Source organism: Nannobrachium achirus (genome assembly GCF_963921795.1).
Source record: "Nannobrachium achirus genome assembly, chromosome: 12".
Lineage (NCBI taxonomy): Eukaryota > Metazoa > Chordata > Actinopteri > Myctophiformes > Myctophidae > Nannobrachium > Nannobrachium achirus.
The window spans coordinates 35,455,457-35,468,307 of record NC_137832.1 but is presented as its reverse complement, the minus strand read 5'-3'; positions in this window follow the sequence as shown (position 1 = coordinate 35,468,307).

The following is a 12,851-nucleotide window of genomic DNA, read 5'->3' as shown; positions in this document are numbered from 1 at the left end:
AAGGCAGTGCAGGCTCACTACTACAACCGTCGTCATGGAGCCAGACCCCTGCCTGCTCTACGTCCAGGAGATCCAGTCTTCGCCAAACTAGATCATGAAAAGACATGGTCTAATCCAGCGGTGGTCTCAGGAGAGGCTGCCACACCGAGATCCTACAACATCACCACCCAGGGAGGTGCAGTGCTGCGGCGGAACCGTCGTCACCTCCTGGCAACACCCGCTTCCCACCACACTCCGCTGACCTCTACAGAGAGAGCAGAGATGGAGACGCAGTCTGCAGTGACTACGCCGCCAGAGACTGAGTCCAGGACACAGTCTGCGGTACCTTCACAGCCAGAGACAGCGACTAGAACCAGCACACCTTTGCCGAGCCAGACCATGACCAGGTCTGGAAGGGTGTCTAAACCTGTTGACAGGCTTGACCTGTGAATGAGTACATACTCATTATGGCCTTTGGGGGGAGGGTGAACTTTTACACACACGGGACTTATTGTTGTTGAAAGAAAAAAAAAAAACTGAAAAAAGACATTTTGAATTGCATGCTTGAAATTTACCCCGACATGTGTTGACCGAATGTTTATTGTTTGATACAGTGATGAGCAGTTATTGAGTTAAGAGCAGTATTGAATTGCATGTCATTTTGAGTTCTATTAATTCTCGGAAATGTTTACAACAAATACAGTATTATTTGGTTTATTGTTATCTGCTAAGGTAATGTCTGACTCTGATTTGTTTATTGCCTAGATACAGTATCAGTAGTACAGCCCTGTGAAATGCTGTTGTATTTTGTTTCCCTAAAAAAAAAAAAAAAAAAAAGGGGAGATGTCATATACGGTAGCTCAGCGCAGCTCAGTTGGTATCAATGCGCCTGTGACATTAGTCCAGGTATTACGGTAGCTGACAGGCGCTAAGGAGACACAGCCGGTGTGCATGATGTATCGTCATTGTGACTGAGAGACACAGAGAGAAACACAGACACGTTTGTACCTGCAACTTTGTTTAATAAAGCCACGTTCATTATTTGTTTAAAGAGGACTCCGTCCATCTTTTACATCCCTCACCACCAGTGGCGTACAGTTTACTCAAGTACTGCACTTATGTACAATTTTGAGGCATGTTTTTCCAATTTTCAATACTTTTACTTCTACTCGGCTATGTCTCTGAGGCAAATATTTGACTTTTTACTCCACCACAATTATTTGACAGTTCGATCCTAAACTCCCCCAGAGTTAGTGTCGAAGTGTCCTTGAGCAAGACACTGTACAGGTTGATGCCTTGCATCATGGTTTCCTCTGCAATCGGTGTATGAATGTGTATGTGAAATGTGAATGGGTGAATGTAATTAATACGCAATCTATGTAAAGCGCTTGGGATAAAACCACCATTTACCATTTACTTTGTAGATTTAGATTTTTATTACTAAACATACATGAACCACTTCTGCTATTTGAAACTTGCGACCTTGTAGATTTTTATACATTTTGAAAACTTGAAATGGGACATTCTGCATAATGAGTACTTTTACTTTTGATACTTCAAGTATATTTTGTACTTTAGTACATTTACTCGAGTACATTTTGAATACGGGACTTCTAATTGTAACAGACATTGCAGCGTCTTCCATCACTGCTCACCACTCAGACTGCCCCTCACTTGGAGGAAAAAGAAGAAGTGCCCTATGTGTGCTTATCACATTCCTTCCATCCTCCAGTAGGCTGTATAGTAGTCTGAAGTATACTTGTACACTCATAGACCCACATAGCAGCAAGATCTGGGGAAGAATGGAATCTGGGATAAAGAGAGAATTAATTCAATTTGAATGAATCCCAAGAACAGAGGAGAAGGGTGTGTGTATGTGTGTTGTCTCGCCTACTCTGTGCATGCATGTACAGTACAGTAGTACAGACACCAGGGTTATTGTGCCCCCGTGTTGCTGTACACAATGACATCATGTTTGTATGTTTGACTTAGTTGTTGGACCAATGTTACCATTGGTCCAACACTAGGGATGGGACGATATGAAAATGTCATGATTGTTGTGACCAAAGAAATTGCGATTTGTGATATCACGATAATCAAAATATCCCCAACTTCCATCATCCTGGAGTGGTACAGTTGCCAAAAAATAGCAGATCTACAAGCTCACAACGCGCCCGGCTATCTTTTGGCAAAGAGATTTGGTAGAGAGTGAAAAAAAGTATGTTATTTCCAGATCCGTTTGACCAATTATAGAGGGTATAAACCGGTTATGCAGATCGGTAAATAAAAGGTAAATTGATCCCAGATGGATCCCAGATGGAGGATAATTTCACGATAAATGTAATCTCCATGTTACTTTATTGTGAGTGTTCTTTATCACAATAATAACGATTATCGTCCCATCCCTATCCAACACGTTGCATTTATTGTAGAGATTATGTTGGCTTCTTGTGTTAAAACTTTAATGTCAGGCGTGAATAGCAATCATTGCTGGCATATGATGTGACAGATTAGGAAATGTTGTGCACAAGGATCTTTTTTGTAAAACATAACTGCATGAATATGTTTGCAATGATTCCACATTGTTCCCCATCTGAATGGGATGGTTTGTCTGAGTTACATTGATTCATGTTGTTAAAGCATAGTCAGTGGCATGGTCCGCAACTCACACCCTCGATCAACAGCCATGGGGTCTATGATCAGTCTATGGAAACCTGCAAAATGAGAGACAAATAGCGCTATTGAACAACTTTTGGCACAGGCTCACACTATCCTACCACCACGCTATCCACAAACATTTCTGGAAAATCTTTGTACCTTCAATAACTTGCATGTACCTTTTAATACTTGGGTACTTTAACTCAAGTACAAGTTTGACAGAGCAACCTTTACTTGTAGTGGAGTAATATTTGACTCAAGTAATAGTTTGAGTACTTTGTCCACCACTGATTATAAAATAGTGAACTATATAGTACAGTGTGAGTGCACCAAGGCTGAAGTGGTTCTATTCAGCCCAGCTCTATTTATGTCATGCTAGTTTCTTGCTCTGATTGTAGGCTAGCTTATCTGGGTCTTGTATTAAAAATGCAGCTAGTAGGATGTGATGTTACACTGTAAATGCTTCCCAGTTACGCATCAAAGTACGATTTGCAGCATATAGTCTCTCCCATCTCTCTTTCTCTATCTGCCTTTATCTTCATCACTCTTTTCATCTGAAATGAAGGTATTGAGATCAGCAGTAGGCCCTACAGCTGTTGATCATACACTGTCTATCTCTCTTCCTCTCTGACTTTGCCACCCACAGACTATCTCTCTTTCATTTTACACCTCTATATCTGTGTGTGTGTGTGTGTGTGTGTGTGTGTGTGTGTGTGTGTGTGTGTGTGTGTGTGTGTGTGTGTGTGTGTGTGTGTGTGTGTGTGTGTGTGTGTGTGTGTGTGTGTGTGTGAGATGTGTGTGCGCGTGTGTGCGTGCACGCGTGCATGCATACATGCGCGTTGACTTCATGCACATCCTCTTTCATGATGTAATGTATTCGTATTGAAGACCTGAGTTTCCCCAGAGTAATATCATCTTGGCTGACCTAGTTACAGGAACCGTGCCAATCGCTGTACTCCTCTGCTCTGTACCATGCAAATGCACTTAATGGTTACCTCAGTGAAACCAGAGATGTGCTGACTGTGTGATGCTCCCAGAGGTGACATGTCATGGGTATGGGTGTGCATATTCATCATTCCTCTCCTCTCCTCTCCTCTCCTCTCCTCTCCTCTCCTCTCCTCTCCTCTCCTCTCCTCCTAATATCAGTCGCCGTTGGCCCGGTCACTGCCAAAATGAGCACACACACTCCCTGGATGCCAATTCAGAACCTCTGACCCACATTATTCAAATGGGCCTGTTCTAGCGCCACCATGAGGCCGATGTTCGCTAAACAAATTTCTCTACACTACTCTTACAGATTTTGTCCCAAAATCCGACAAATCGGCAGGCAGTATCTCGACAGTCATGTGATCGACATGGATCTGTCCGATTTCGCATATTCCATCCTGATTGGCTAAGATTGGCTTCCAAAGTTTGTAGGATTGAGCCGTTTTGAACAAAATGCCTCAAATCACAAACGCAAAGTGCAATTATCATGAAATCGCACACGTTCCCTCTAGGCAGAGGAAGAAATGCCACTTCAAATTTTTGAAATCAGCCTCATGGTGGCGCCAATTTGTGGTTTTACCTATAACTCCACCGATCAGTTTCAAACTTTTTTCCTATTATTCCTTGAGATTTTATCAAAAAATCATGCAAATCAGTACACAGTATGTCTATAGTCATGTGATCAAGTCCGATCCGTCTGATATTTCATATTCCATCCTAATTGGCTAATATTGGCTTCCAAAGTTTGCAGGATTGCTCCGTTTTTGAACAAAATGCCTCAAATCATCAACACAGCTTGCGATTAGTGTGAAATTTGCCACACATATTCCCACTAGGTCAAGGAACAAATGCTACCTTTTTCACATTGGCCTGTTATAGCGCCACCAGCAGGTAGACTTTAGCAAAACACATTTTTGGAACACAATGCCTCATATTATCCATGCAGCGTCCGACTGCCACCCTTTTTAAATTGGCCTATTATTATTACCAGGACGCCTGGCCTGGTGGAGACCTGTGCTCGGAAGAGCACTGCTTCTAGTTATCAGTGTTTTCAGAAAACTAATGTCTGACTTGCATAAAAACAACTGACCACTAGATGGCATGATACATCTACCATGACACAACAGTATGTGAAGAGAATGCATTGATGCTTTTACAGTGACTGAGGAGATTTCAACTCTCTTTCAACTCTCTCTCTCAAAACTCAGTCAAGTGCTGCACTGTACCACCCATTACCACTTTTTGTATTAAGAAGAAAAAATAAAAAACATTTGAATTATAAAAAAAAAAACTCAGTCAAAGTGTGTGTGTGTTTGATTGATTGATTGATTGAAGGCTTTATTAGAAGTTTGCATAGGAAAATGTACAGATTCATGACGGTACAGTTCACTGGTACAAGGTCTACTAAAAGGAGATCCATGAAAAGACTAAGCTTATTTCAACAGGAAACCATTAAAGTATCTCATATAACATTGAATGACAGACAAATAGAACACAGTACTATGCAGTAGATATGTAAAGAAAAAAAGAAAACAGTAGGTCTATACAATCAGTAAGTACAGTATATACAATATATACAAGGAAGGGGCAGGTAACAGTAAGTCTAAACAATCAGTATGTACAGTATATACAAGGAAGGGGCAGGGAGGGTAGGGTTGGGCTAGGTTTTTACCAGTTGTGAACGGCTGCTGCCTGTAAGTGGTTTTTTAGGGCAATTTTAAAGGATGCTAGTGATCCACACTCCTTTATGGCCTTCGGTAAGGCATTCCACATTTTTGTGGTGTAGCAGAAGAACGAGTTCGACCCTTTCTTTGAGTTGACTCTGGGTTGAACGTGATCTGTGGCACTGCCTCTGGTGTTGTAATTATGGACATCCTTAACGTTTTTAAAGTATTTTGACAGGTACTTGGGTATCATAGTGGTGTAGTGTATCTTGTACACCAGGCCCATTGCAAGTTGCTGTACTCTGTCATCTACTCTGAGCCACCCCACTCTTAACTGGTGAGTAGCGGTGAGGTGAGTCTGATTGGGAAGGTTAAGCAGGACCCTAATTAGTTTATTTTGGGCTGTTTGGAGTTTAGTTTTTAGGGCTTGTGGGGCGTCACGATACCATACGTGGACTCCATAGTCAAAGAGGGGCTGGATTATTGCACCAGCTATGGTCTTCAGTGTGTTGAAGTTGACCATTGGGGCGATCCTCTGTAGGAAACGAGTTCGTTGGTTGATTTTTTGTATTACTTTTGAAGTCATCTTTTCGCTGGAAAGATTAGCTTCAAGGATACATCCTAAGTAGGAGATTTCGTTTTTTCGTGTTATGACCTTGTCACCCACTTTGATTGTGAAGTTCTCTACCTTTTTGAGGTTATGATTTGATCCAAAGAGGATGGACTCGGTTTTGCCCAGGTGAATTGATAATTTGTTGTCGTTAAGCCATGTGCAGATCTTACTCAGTTCAGAGTTAAGTGTCTTTTCAACCTGCAAGTGGTCCTTGCCCGAGACTAGGAGAGCCGAGTCATCCGCGAACAGGAACAGGTTGCAGTCGCAAGCAGATGCCATGTCGTTCACGTATATTAGGAACAACAGAGGTCCCAGTATGCTACCTTGGGGAACTCCACAGCTTACTGGGAGGGGGGGGGACAGGGTACCGTTAATCTCCACCACCTGTTCCCTCCCCACCAGGTAAGATTGCATCCAGCTCACTGCTGCGCTGTCAAGACCGATGGCTTTTAGTTTCTCAATCAGAATAGCATGATCCACGGTGTCAAATGCCTTCTGGAGGTCCATCATGACCATGCCACTATACTTGCCCTGATCCGCTTCGCGTTTGATTTGGTCAGTCAAATAGAGAAGGCATGTGTCAGTGGAATGGGATTTTCTGAATCCAGATTGGAACTCGTAAATCAGATTATTCTCATCGAGATATCTTGCAATCTGTTCGTAGACTATTTTCTCCATGCCTTTGGATATGGAGCTAAGAATGGAAACGGGGCGGTAGTTTCCAGGGTCTAGTTTGCTACCTTTTTTATGCAGGGGGGTTACTTTTGCTAGTTTGAAGTCCTGGGGGACATGACCCTGTTCGATGGAAAGGTTAATTATGTGGGTAATGATTGGAGCAATGGTGGCGGCTGAATCTCTGAGAAATCTAGCTGGGATTTTATCAAGGCCAGTGGCCTTGTGTTGAGGTAGGGCGCTCAATTTTTTAAACACTTCATCAGTTGTCACTGTGGAAAGTTTAAAGCTGTCTTTACTGACGCCCAGTTTTTTGTAGAATGTATTAACAAATTCTTCACCATACCGCCCAGATGGGGCGACCAGTCTTTTGACCAGTGAACGGGCTGTGGTGGTAAAGGTTTTGTTAAAATGGGTAGCCACTTCACCTTTGTCAGAAATGAGAGCGGCGTCCGTTTTGATGTTTATGTTGTGGCATATGGTTTTTGATTTTAAGCCTAATTGGTTGTTAAGCAACTTCCATAGGTCTCGTGGGTTGTTTTTGTATTCATCGATTTTGTCGTCGATGTAGTTTTTTTTGGCGGATCTAACTAGGGCGGTTGTCTGGTTTCTAAGTCTCTTGCATTGAGCAGTAAGATGCTCAATGTGTTTTTTGAGGTCATGGTTGAATTTTTTCTTGAGCTTTTTGCAGCACTTTCGTTTTTCATCGTATTTTTTGTCTCTGAGTCTAGCTGATTCTGCAATATCTGAGTTATACCATGGCTCTTGGCGGGCTTTAACCCTGGTGGTATTCAAGGGGGCCACGTCGTCTAGAGCATCGGTCAATTTGGTTTTAAAACCGCACCATGCTTCCTCGACATCTGTACACTGCAGCTCTGGGGAAAAGTCTACACCCGCTAGTTTGAGATTAAAAGCCTCACTGGAGTAGTTCTTCAGGCTTCTAGCAACGACAGTTCTGTGGCCACTAGCTTTGGGTTTGTGTATTTTTCGGGTAGAGTAGATCATATAATGATCACTAAGACCGCATACAATAGCCCCGCTAGCGGTGACTTTGGACTTGTCAGTGGTTACGACGAGATCTATGAGGGTTTGAGAGTGCTCTGTCACCCTGGTGGGTACTGTGACAAGCTGAGTGAGGCTGTATTGCTTGCATAACCCATCAAAGGACTTGAACATGGGTGCGTCTTTACGCAAAATGTCCACATTCCAGTCGCCCAAAATGTGACACTCGGTACCGTCCACCTTTGCTAAGCTCTCATCAAACAGCTCAAAGAAATCATTCTGATCAGGTGGTCTATAGACAGCGCATATTAGTATGTTTTTGGCATGTTCAAAGATTACCTCAATCCATACAGTTTCAAGTGAACTGTGGTGTAAGTCTGGACGGGGGACAAAATTGACATCATTGTGTACATACATGCAAACTCCGCCTCCATACCTGTTTCTATCATTCCTGATTACAGTATAGTTGGCAATTTCAATGCTAGCATCCGTAAACGAGTCATCAAGTTTAGTTTCAGAGAAGGATAAAATCTTTGCCTTACCGTCATGAAACATTCCCTTAATTAACTCCAGTTTTTTGGGATTCAAGCTATTGATGTTCAAATGGACATGATGAAGTCCTGGTTTGGCAAAAACAACAGAGTGCATGTTCTCTGTAGTAATCGAGCCATCGTCGTAGCTGGGGGGCTCTTTGTCTACGACCGAGACAGGAAAGTTTGTCGTGGGGGGGAGGTGGTCATCATAGCCCGGTTGTAGTTGAGGCTGAAGTGGGGGAGCGGGGGTGGGGGTGGGGAGCTCAGGTTCCTGTGTCGACTGTGAGCTCAAACAGGAGGAGATCCATGCCTTTTCGACCGCACGGGGGGTCGGTGTAGCGGCGCCGACAGCTTCAAAGCCAAGATATTGCGCCAGTCACGACTGATCACGATCCCTGGGGGGTGGCGGGACCAGCGGGGGGGCATCCGGCTCGACGGACATCTCCGGCGATCCAGCGGCTGCGAGCTGGGCACCAGCATCCTCGGTGACGAGGGGGGGCGGCAGGGGGACATCCTCGGTGACGAGGGGGGGCGGCAGGGGGACATCCAGGGGGTGCGCGTGCGTGCGTGCGTGCGTGTGTGCGTGTGTGTGTGTGTGTGTGTGTGTGTGTGTGTGTGTGTGTGTGTGTGTGTGTGTGTGTGTGTGTGTGTGTAGCTTTGTTCAAACCAGAAATACTAAATAAATGCAAGCACATTTTGTATTCATTTCCATGTCCTAATAATAGTGGGAAATGAAAGTATCGCTTGTACTTCAAACACAAATCTACACAGTAAAATCCACAGTGTTTATCCCTTAAACGGGTCCTTTTGGTTACATTTGTACACTCCCAGAATTAAACAAATACTGATTGTCTCTGACATTAGAGACAACAATGCAGGAATATTTACACTGACCCCCTCTCTCAGTGATGAGGACTGGAATAGACACTCTTTGATAGGTGAGATGTCTACATTTGTGTGTTTAGTTTACACATAGTTATCTGATACTGTATCACATCTTGTCTCCTGTGGTTCACTCAAATGTTGATCATAGTTGATCTATTCTTAGCCCATAGCCGCACATGCTGCCATCAGTCAGGAGATAATTGATGATTAAGATTCCACATTCTGACTGAGTTACCTGGCAACACGTAATAATGTAAACACACACGCACACACACATCCGATAATAACCTTTCTCTGCTCTGTCTCTGCAATCTCTCCTGGTCAGCAAATTTGTAGTCTTAAAGTACAAAGTCTGTTTCTCCCACATGATTCACGCGTGTGTGTGTGTGTGTGTGTGTGTGTGTGTGTGTGTGTGTGTGTGTGTGTGTGTGTGCACTCACGCACATACGCCACTGTTCTTCTAATTTATGAGTGCCATTCTATTTCTAGTTGCCATGGAAGTAATTACGTAACATTTTATTCCTCCCCTCTTTCTATTTGCCTATTACTCTATCTGCTGTAGGCTACAGTGTACTCATAATGTACTCTACATGTACTATACTCACTGTGTCCCTGCCATGGTGAGCAATGAGCACCAGTAATATTCCCAGATTTCCCACACTGTCCGCTTTTGCATGCTTGTTTTGTATGTGAGTGTGTGCCATGTGTTCATTAGTGGATTATATGCTTCCTTGTTGGTGTAGTAAGTGTGACTTCAAAGCTTGCAGTGGTGCAGTGTCTAGGATCATAAATTCAGTTTACGCAGCCCAGCGTCTGTGTTGAGTCTGCGCTCATTACTGTACCTCCGGCCCACAGCTATGGCACCTACCCACTCTGTGAACAGCAAAGTCATATGCTCAATGTACAAACATTCATATGTAACTCTGAGAGTTACAAATGAATGTATTGGCGAACATTTGTGCACTCTCAGAGTTTAAATATCTCCAGAATCTCCACCGACAGGTTGGTCGTCTCCCCACTGTCCTGAAGCAGAGATAAGACAACAGTGAATTTAGAGCAGACAATGTAAGGAATGTCCCAGAACGCCCAGGCCTAGAGCACCTCATATTTCAACTCTACAACTCTGAGTGTCAATTTAGGCAAGGCATTTGTTTAACAAATATCAACAAAAAGCCAATTCCAAGTGCCTTACATAAAGATACAGAATTAAGAGTATGCAAATTACACACTTTATAAAAGGAAATTTTAATGCAATAAGGTTAAATTAACACTTATGTGTACCCAAATACGCTTTTGGTTACACACTTTCTCTTCTGCTCAAACCTCTCCTCCTCTCTGATTCTCGCTTTTTCCCATGCTGTATATACAGTATACATATTTTTTTTTTTCGACATATTTTTTGTTGTTTCTCCTCCTCACTCTTTCGCTGTTGTTCATTTTATTCCATCCCACTATTGTAGATTGAACAAAGGTTGTTATTTTGTCTGCTCACCAGTGTGTGCCATTATCTTTGCGTGTACAGTATGACAACATGTGTGTGTGTGTGTGGTCTGTCTGTCTGTCTATAGACAGACAGTTACATAGTGTTGTGTAGTGTTTTATTGGTGTTTTTCCTGTGTTTTCATGGTGTGTTACAGTGGGAGTAGAGAATAGAGATGAAGCAGATGAAAGGAGGAGCATTTCATTATAATTCATATATTCTTCCCTACATTGCTTTGTTCACCGCAGCTGAATGTTCAGATGTCCATTATTAGATTAGTCATGCTCCATGTTTTTCAAACAACACATTTCATTTGGCCTAGATTCTGGATTGTGTGTGTGTGTGCGCGCGTGCGTGCATGTGTGTGCGCGTGCATGCGTGCGCGTGAGTGTGTGTGATGTATAAATACGTTTGGTCCTCAGATGCAGAGTTATCTAAGTAGTCCATGAACAGAATCAGAGCATGGTAGTGTTTGTGTTATCGTGTCGTGTGTGCTTGTATTTGTGTGATTGTATGTAGGTTTGTGTGCGTGTGTGCTTCTTGTGCTTGTGTGTGGGTGTGTTTGAGTGTGGGTGTGTGCCTGTGTGCTTGTGCTTGTGTGGCAGTGCACACAGACGAAGCAGCTTTCTTTCCAGTGAATGATCACAGCGTGTCAGTGGGATGTGAATGTCGCTGTGTTCAATCTATGTGTTCGCATATTGATTTTCACTGTTTGTCCCATATTATCTCCATGAACAATAGCTTTTCTGTAGGCTTTGTCGTTCATTTATTGGGATTTGTATTTGTTCATGAATACATACATCACTTCTTGAAGAATGCTACCTTCTTGGATCGGATTTTATTCCAATGTCACTTTGCAAAGATACTAATGTTTGTCCATTCACATCTTCAGCATCCATTTTTCATATATTAAAAAAGAAAAATCTACTACTAAAACTCATGGTGACCACTGTATATTTGAATTAGTCCTTTAAATGCTGCCAGAGTGTCGGTTAATGTGATGAAATGCACTTATGTTTCTCTTGCACAACTGTGTGTGTGTGTGTGTGTGTGTGTGTGTGTGTGTGTGTGTGTGTGTGTGTGTGTGTGTGTGTGTGTGTGTGTGTGTGTGTGTGTGTGTGTGTGTGTGTGTGTGTGTGTTAAAGCAATTGGATTGTTATAAAACTGTGTAGACTCTAAAGCACCATTTCCACCGGGCACGATAACCATAAAGATAACTATAACTACTAGTCCTTACCCGTTCAAAGTTCACCATTGTTTTATAGTCGGTGTGAACACTGCCATCCACTTGACTTGGAATGATAAAACTATAGTTGTATATAATGTTCAGACTAGAGTGAATGGCCCTTAACAGAGGTATAATGTTGAGGTCACAGTGTGGTAACATAGGCTATAGCAAGGTACAGTGTTCAGTTAAGTTTATACATTAATAGGGAGGTCGGCTATAGCACTGCACTTATATTATTTGATATTTATCAGCTCCAGGTTCCGGCTCCTGTCCTCTCAGATTTCTCCTGTTGGCCAGATCTCTCCCTTCTCCCTACCATCCCTCTCTTTTTCATCCGCTTTCCTCTCTCTGTCTCATAATTCACTTTTTTTAGGAGACGTGCGGGATCCGGTAGTCTGTCCAAACACAGTTACCAGACGCTGCGTTTGACTTTTAATACAGGAAACTTCCACATCCCCTCTCTCCTCCTCCTCGCTCACAGTCAACCCTGAAACATTCCCAGCTCTCCTGACAGTGAACGAGCGAGTTAGCAACTTTGCAATAACATTCTTAATGTCAATTATCCGTGTGTAACTCTCAGAGTTGAATGAACACTGCAGGATTTTACTGTGTATACAGAAAAGGGGAGGGAGGGCTTTGTGGTGGTGGGGAGGGCTGAGGGCTACTGTCTGGTAGCCAGCTGATCATGGCTCTGGTTTACCCAGACAGAGAAGAGAGAGAGGGAGAGAGAGGGAGGGGAACACAGAGAGAGAGAGAGAGAGAGAGAGAGAGAGAGAGAGAGAGAGAGAGAGAGGAGTGACTACTGATGCTTTGGCATTCTGCACTGTGTGAGTCAGTGTGGAAAGCAGAGCAGAGCAGCAGCAGACGCAACGAGACACACAACACACAGTCTCTCATCACACAGACGTTGCCCTGGGAGGAAGTCAGCAATGCAGAAGAGCAGGATGGGGAAGCTGAGAAGCTACACGAGGAAGTGAGAGAGTCGACACAGAAAGGACAACAACAACAGCAAGGAGAACTACAGTAGGCGCCGTACCAGCCTTTAAGGTTAAGGACAAACGCTCCCGTGACAGCTGTCCCTCCCTGTTTGACTGAACACGGGACCCTGGGGTGAAGCATCGCTGAGGCATTGCTGTGTAGAAGAGCTGAG